Below are 8592 nucleotides of genomic sequence, written 5' to 3' on the forward strand. Positions count from 1 at the left end.
TTGCCGCTGTGACCCCATTATGTAATACAAATCAAGACAAAAAATCAAGTAGATCCCACACAGTTTATTATCACCAACCGTGTGAGATGCAGCACAAAATATCTTGGACCAATCGGATTATAGTACGCATACGACTTACGCGAGAAGGTGCGACGGCTCTAGTCCACAGCCCGCTCTGAATAAGGGACCGTGTCTGATGACACTTTGCGCGCAAGTTTTTTCGCTGAAGCGATTCCAAATTTTTGGCTTCCGCGGAAATATCTACCTCCCCGCCCCTCCCCCTTACTAAAAGCCACATTTCCCCTATTTCTGCCTTCCTTTCCAAGTTGAAACCTTCACTCCTTGCTTGCAGCGCCACCTCCTCCCCGGCGACCCTCCTTCATGCTGCTCGGCCCCGCCTACCCAGGCAGGTAATCCACACCCGACCCCATCCTCCTCCTCCTTCCACATCCCACATGCCCCGACCGCAAGCGCGAGTGCGACACCTTTCACCCAAATCACCGACCCCTCACCAAATAAGCGCCGCCCTAAGCCATGGTGCACGCAATATAGCCAGGATCTCAAGGAGCATTTGGCAGTGGAGAAGCAAATCGCGGCTGCAAGCGCGGATGAGGTCGCGATGGCTGCCATTCGTGCCGACGCCCAGATCTTGGAGGAGCACCTGGCCGTCGAGGCCACCGTCGACGCCTCGCGCGCCAACGCCGCGACGCGGTTGGCTGCTTAAAACGATAGTTTGTGGCGTTTTCTCGAGGCCACCTTTGGTGCCTTCGACGAAGACTACGAGGTGTTTTCTCAACATGCACGTGCTTACCACATCTCGAGAGCTAGCAGGCTGGTGCCCGGAGCGGCTCAAGCAACTCACCACTACGACGAGGGCACCCACGAAGCGGAGGCCTCGCCCTCTTCCATGTCCAAGGAGCCAATCATCATCGATATCTCCGACAATGAGGAGTAGCTTGTCTTATTAGCTCACTATAAGGACCCATGTTCAGTTTTCTAGCTACTGCCTTTCCTTAACAAATTCTAGTGAATTGTGCTATCTACTTTTACCATGCAATCTTCTTCTCTAGAGTATATGTTCTATATGTTGGGCAATGTGGTGTTCAGTTAACTATTTGGTTCAATTCTGCAAATGTGATGTTCAATTCTTCAGGGTGCAATTTTCCAAGTTGTCAAGCATGCTTGGTTTGGTTAACTGTCCGATCTTCTATTAGGAGTATGTTATATTGTGCAATATGGTGCTCAGTTAATGTTTGGTTCATTAGTTGTGGTGTTTAGTTAACTATTTAGTTCAATTCTGCCATGTGATGTTCAATTGTTGTGGGTGCATTCTGTTATTGTATACCATGTGGGAAATAAATTGAATTTGGATGTACTAAATACATGAGAAACAAATACAATTGCTATATTTCCAAGTTGTTAAGCATGCTTGGTTTGGTTAACTGTCTGATCTTCTATTAGGAGTATGTTATATTGTGCAATGTGGTGCTCAGTTAACATTTGGTTCATTTGTTGTGGTGTTTAGTTAACTGTTTGGTTCAATTCTGCAATGCAATGTTCAATTGTTGTGGCTGCATTCTGTTATTGTATACCATGTGAGAAATAAATTGAATTTGGTTGTACTAAATACATGAGAAACAAATACAATTGCTATATTTCCAAGTTGTTAAGCATGCTTGCTTGGTTAACTCTCTGATCTTCTATTAGGATTATGTTATATTGTGCAATGTGGTGCTCAGTTAAGATTTGGTTCATTTGTTGTGGTGTTTACTTAACTGCATGGTTCAATTCTGCAATGCGACGTTCAATTGTACTGGCTGCATTCTGTTATTGTATACCATGTGAGAAATAAATCGAATTTGGTTGTACTAAATACATGAGAAACAAATACAATTGCTATATTTCCAAGTTGTTAAGTATGCTTGGTTTGGTTAACTGTCTGATCTTCTATTAGGAGTATGTTATATTGTGCAATATGGTGCTCAGTTAACGTTTGGTTCATTTGTTGTGGTGTTTAGTTAACTGCACGTGCATGGTCCGTTGTCTAATAGCACATTATTGTGCAATTGCAGGAACCATTCTAATATTTAGGTTTTTAACAATTTGGTCTTGCACATGTAGGTCCTGCTGTCAGAGGTTTTGACCCATTGTTCGACCCTTTTTGCATATGGGGAAATGAGTTGTCCATGAATATCAATCAAGTCAAGAAACTCAGAAAGATTGTTAGGCTGAAGAAATTAGCGACAAAAAACAACAATATCTTTGTCTGCACAATGAAGAAGATATCAGTTCACTACAAGATGGTACTAACTATCATACCTTGCCTTTTTTTATTCCTTTGCCCTATTTCCAATATAGAGAAGATATTTATGCACATCCTTGTTTTTAGGCCTTTCCAAAGCAGTTCACTGATGATTACCTCTCAAACCACGTCTATGGTCAGGAGGCGAGGAAGGTTTTCATACAACACCCATGGTTCAATATTGAAGTGTTTCTGAAGAGGACGAAGGACGGACGGTCAATTATCCACAGGCACTGGCCTAAAGTTGCAAAGACCTTCAACATGAATGAAGGATCAATATTCGCCTTCCGCTTCAGCAATTTTCCAGATGAGATGCATTTGTCTATATACCATCTATGATGCTAATTTCGAAAGGTTCTACATGTTGCATGTGAAACTTGGTGCTGGTGCAGTTGTGTAATGGGGTAGCTGAGTGCTGAAGCTATATCATGTTGTACTATGATGTATTTCAATTATGAAATTCTGCTTCCTTAATATGGAAATGAAATATATGTTGGAAATATGCCCTAGAGGCAATAATAAAATGGTTATTATTATATTTCCTTGTTCATGATAATTGTCTATTGTTCATGCTATAATTGTATTAACTGGAAACCATAATACATGTGTGAATACATAGACCACAACATGTCCCTAGTAAGCCTCTAGTTGACTAGCTCGTTGATCAATAGATGGTTATGGTTTCCTGACCATAGACATTGGATGTCATTGATAACGGGATCACATCATTAGGAGAATGATGTGATGGACAAGACACAATCCTAAGCATAGCACAAGATCATGTAGTTCGTTTGCTAAGAGCTTTTCTAATGTCAAGTATCGTTTCCTTAGACCATGAGATTGTGCAACTCCCGGATGCTATAGGAACGCTTTGGGTGTACCAAACGTCACAACGTAACTGGGTGGCTATAAAGGTGCACTACAGGTATCTCCGAAAGTGTCTGTTGGGTTGGCACGAATCGAGACTGGGATTTGTCACTCCGTATGACGGAGAGGTATCTCTGGGCCCACTCGGTAATGCATCATCATAATGAGCTCAATGTGACTAAGGAGTTAGCCACGGGATCATGCGTTACGGAACGAGTAAAGAGACTTGCCGGTAACGAGATTGAACGAGGTATTGGGATACCGACGATCGAATCTCGGGCAAGTAACATACCGATAGACAAAGGAAATTGTATACGGGATTGATTGAATCCCCTACATCGTGGTTCATCCGATGAGATCATCGTGGAACATGTGGGAGCCAATATGGGTATCCAGATCCCGCTATTATTTATTGGCCGGAGAGGTGTCATGGTCATGTCTGCATGGTTCCCGAACCCGTAGGGTCTACACACTTAAGGTTCGGTGATGCTAGAGTTGTTATGGGAAATAGTATGTGGTTACCGAAGGTTATTCGGAGTCCCGGATGAGATCCCAGACGTGACGAGGAACTCCGGAATGGTCCGGAGGTGAAGATCGATATATTGGACGAAGGGTATTGGAGTCTGGAATTGTTCCGGGGTACCGGGTGACGACCAGCGTGTCCGAAAGGTGTTTTGGAGGCCCCGGCAAGCGTTGGGGGGCCTTATGGGCCAAGGGGAGGGGGCACACCAGCCCACTAAGGGGCTGTGCACCCCTCCCAACCCCTCTCACGTAACGTGGAGAGGTGGGGGCGCCTCCCCTAGGGCAGCCACCCCTCCCGGCTTGGGGGGCAAGTTTCCCAGGGGTGGGGGCGCCCAAACCCATCTAGGGTTTCCCCTGTGGCCGCCGCCCCTCCCCTAGGGAACCCTAGGGCGCCTCCTCCACCACCCTTCCCCTTATATATAGTGAGGGAGAGAGAGGGCAGCCGCACCCCTTGCCTGGCGCAGCCCTCTCCTCCTCCAACTCCTCCTCCTCCTCCGTAGTGCTTAGCGAAGCTCTGCCGGAGAACCACGAGCTCCATTGCCACCATGCCGTCGTGCTGCTGGAGTTCTCCCTCAACTTCTCCTCTCCCCTTGCTGGATCAAGAAGGAGGAGACGTCCCCGAGCTGCACGTGTGTTGTACGCGGAGGCGCCGTCCGTTCGGGGCTAGATCGGATCTTCCGCGATTTGAATCGCCGCGAGTACGACTCCATCAACCACGTTCTTGTAATGCTTCCGCTTAGCGATCTTCAAGGGTATGAAGATGCACTCCCTCTCTCTCATTGCTAGCATCTCCTAGATTGATCTTGGTGACACGTAGAATTTTTTTGAATTATTGCTACGTTCCCTAACCGCGGCATCATGAGCTAGGTCTATGCGTAGATTCTATGCACGAGTAGAACACAACGTAGTTGTGGGCGATGATTTGTTCAATTTGCTTACCGTTACTAGTCTTATCTTGATTCGGCGGCATTGTGGGATGAAGCGGCCCGGAGCGACCTTACACGTACTCTTACGTGAGACAGGTTCACCGACTGACATGCACTTGATGCATAAGGTGGCTAGCGGGTGTCTGTCTCTCCCACTTTAGTCGGATCGAATTCGATGAAGAGGGTCCTTATGAAGGGTAAATAGCAATTGGCATATCACCGTTGTGGCTTTTGCGTAGGTAAGAAAAATTCTTGCTAGAAACCCATAGCAGCCACGTAAAACATGCAACAACAATTAGAGGACATCTACTTGTTTTTACAGGGTATGCTATGTGATGTGATATGGCCAAAAGGATGTGATGAATTATATATATGTGATGTATGAGATTGATCATGTTCTTGTAATAGGAATCACGACTTGCATGTCGATGAGTATGACAACCGGCAGGAGCCATAGGAGTTGTCTTAATTTATTTTATGACATGCGTGTCAATGAAAAACGCCATGTAATTACTTTACTTTATTGCTAACCGTTAGCCATGGTAGTAGAAGTAATAGTTGGCGAGACAACTTCATGAAGACACGATGATGGAGATCATGGTGTCATGCCGGTGACGAAGGTGATCATGCCGCGCCTCGAAGATGGAGATCAAAGGCGTAAGATGATATTGGCCATATCATGTCACTTTATGATTTGCATGTGATGTTTGTCATGTTTACATCTTATTTGCTTAGAATGACGGTAGCATAAATAAGACGATCCCTCACTAAAATTTCAAGAGATGTGTTCCCCCTAACTGTGCACCGTTACGAAGGTTCGTTGTTTCGAAGCACCACGTGATGATCGGATGTGATAGATTCTAACGTTCGCATACAACGGGTGTAAGCCAGATTTACACATGCGAAACACTTAGGTTGACTTGACGAGCCTAGCATGTACAGACATGGCCTCGGAACACAAGAGGCCGAAAGGTCGAACATGAGTCGTATAGTAGATACGATCAACATGGAGATGTTCACCGATGATGACTAGTCCGTCTCATGTGATGATCGGACACGGCCTAGTTGACTCGGATCATGTATCACTTAGATGACTAGAGGGATGTCTATCTGAGTGGGAGTTCATTAAATAATTTGATTAGATGAACTTAATTATCATGAACATAGTCAAAAGGTCTTTGCAAATTATGTCATAGCTTACGCTTTAGTTCAACTGTTTAAGATATGTTCCTAGAGAAAATTTAGTTGAAAGTTGACAGTAGCAATTATGCGGACTGGGTCCGTATACTGAGGATTGTCCTCATTGCTGCACAGAAGGCTTATGTCCTTAATGCACCGCTCGGTGTGCTGAACCTCGAGCGTCGTCTGTAGATGTTGCAAAACATCTGACATACACGTTTTGATGACTACGTGATAGTTCAGTGCGTAATGCTAACGGTTTAGAATTGAGGCGCCAAAGATGTTTTTGAAACGTCGCAAAACATATGAGATGTTCCAAAGACTGAAATTGGGATTTCAGACTAGTGCCCATGTCAAGAGGTATGAGACCTATGACAAGTTTCTTAAGCCTGCAAACTAAGGGAGAAAAGCTCATTCGTTGAGCATGTGCTCAGATTGTCTGAGTACTACAATCGCTTGAATCGAGTGGGAGTTAATCTTCCAGAGGAGATAGTGATGGTTCTTCAAAGTCACTGCCACCAAGCTACTAGAGCTTCGTGATGAACTATAACATATCAGGGATAGATATGATGATCCTTGAGCTATTCGCGATGTTTGACACCGTGAAAGTAGAAATCAAGTGGGAGCATCAATTGTTGATGGTTAGTAAAACCACTAGTTTCAAAAAGGGAAAGGGCAAGAAAGGGATACTTCATGAAATGGCAAATCAGTTCCTGCTCTAGTGAAGAAACCCAAGGTTGAACCCAAACCCGAGACTAAGTGCTTCTGTAATGAGGGGAACGGTCACTGAAGCAGAACTACCCTAGATACTTGGTAGATGAGAAGGCAGGCAAGGTCGACAGAAGTATATTGGATATACATTATATTAATGTGTACTTTACTAGTACTCCTAGTAGCACCAGGGTATTAGATACCGGTTCGGTTGCTAAGTGTTGGTAACTCGAAACAAAAGGCTACGGAGACTAGCTAAAGGTGAGATGACGATATGTGTTGGAAGTGTTTCCAAGGTTGATGTGATCAAGCATCGCATGCTCCCTCTACCATCGAGATTGGTGTTAAACCTAAATAATTGTTATTTGGTGTTTGCGTTGAGCATAGACATGATTGGATTATGTTTATCGCAATATGGTTATTCATTTAAGGAGAATAATGGTTACTCTGAATAATACCTTCAATGGTCTTGCACCTAAAATAAATGGTTTGTTGAATCTTGATCGTAGTGATACACATGTTCATGCCAAAAGATATAAAATAGTACCACATACTTGTGGCACTGCCACTTGAGTCATATTGGTATAAAATGCATGAAGAAGCTCCATGTTGATGGATCTTTAGACTCACTCATTTTTGAAAAGATTGAGACATGAGAACCATGTCTATTAGTATATATGCATGAAGAAAGTCTATGTAGATGGATCGTTTGGACTCACTTGATTTTGAATCACTTGAGACATGCAAATCATACCACATGGGCAAGATGACTGAAAGGCCTCGTTTTTAGTAAGATGGAACAAGAAAGCAACTTGTTGGAAGTAATACATTTTGATGTGTGCAGTCCAATGAGTGCTGAGGCATGCAGTGGATATTGTTATGTTCTTACTTCACAGATGATTTGAGTAGATGTTGAGTATATTTACTTGATGAAACAAAAGTCTGAATTATTGAAAGGTTCAAGTAATTTTAGAGTGAAGTTGAAGATCATCATGACAAGAGGACAAAATGTCTGTGATATGATCATAGAGATGAATATCTGAGTTACGAGTTTGGCACACAATTAAGACATTGTGGAAATTGTTTCACAACTAATACCGCCTGGAACACCATAGTGTGATGGTGTTTCCGAACATCATAACTGCACCCTATTGGATATGGTGCATACCATGATGTCTCTTATCAAATTACACTATCGTTTATGGGTTAGGCATTAGAGACAACCGCATTCACTTTAAATAGGGCACCACGCAATTCCGTTGAGACGACACCGTATGAACTATGGTTTAGAGAAACCTAAGCTGTCGTTTCTTAAAAGTTTGGGGCTGCGACGCTTATGTGAAAAAGTTTTCAGGCTGATAAGCTCGAACCCAAAGCGGATAAATGCATCTTCATAGAATACCCAAAACAGTTGGGTATACTTCCTATTTCAGATCTGGAAGCAAAAGTGGTTGTTTCTAGAAACGGGTCCTTTCTCGAGGAAAAGTTTCTCTCGAAAGAATTGAGTGGGAGGATGATGGAGACTTGATGAGGTCATTGAACCATGACTTCAACTAGTGTGTAGCAGGGCACAGGAAGTTGTTCCTGTGGCACCTACACCAATTGAAGTGGAAGCTTATGATAGTGATCATGAAACTTCGGATCAAGTCACTACCAAACCTCGTAGGTCGACAAGGATGCATACTACTTCAGAGTGGTACATAATCCTGTCTTGGAAGTCATGTTGCTAGACAACAATGAACCTACGAACTATGGATAAGCGATGGTGGGCCTAGATTCCGACGAACGGCTCGAGGCCATAAAATCCGAGAGAGGATCCATGTATAAAAACAAAGTATAGACTTTGGAAGAACTACTTGATGGTCGTGAGGCTGTTGGGTGCAGATGGATTTTAAAAGGAAGACGGACAATGATGGTAAGTGTCACCATTAAGAAAGCTCGACTTGTCGTTAAGATGTTTTCCGACAAGTTCAAGGAGTTGACTATGATGAGATTTTCTCACTCGTATCGATGCTAAGAGTCTGTTAGAATTATATTAGCAGTTACTGGATTATTTGTGAAATGTTGCAGATAGGATGTCAAAAC

Source organism: Aegilops tauschii, chromosome 2 (assembly GCF_002575655.3).
Source record: "Aegilops tauschii subsp. strangulata cultivar AL8/78 chromosome 2, Aet v6.0, whole genome shotgun sequence".
NCBI lineage: Eukaryota > Viridiplantae > Streptophyta > Magnoliopsida > Poales > Poaceae > Aegilops > Aegilops tauschii.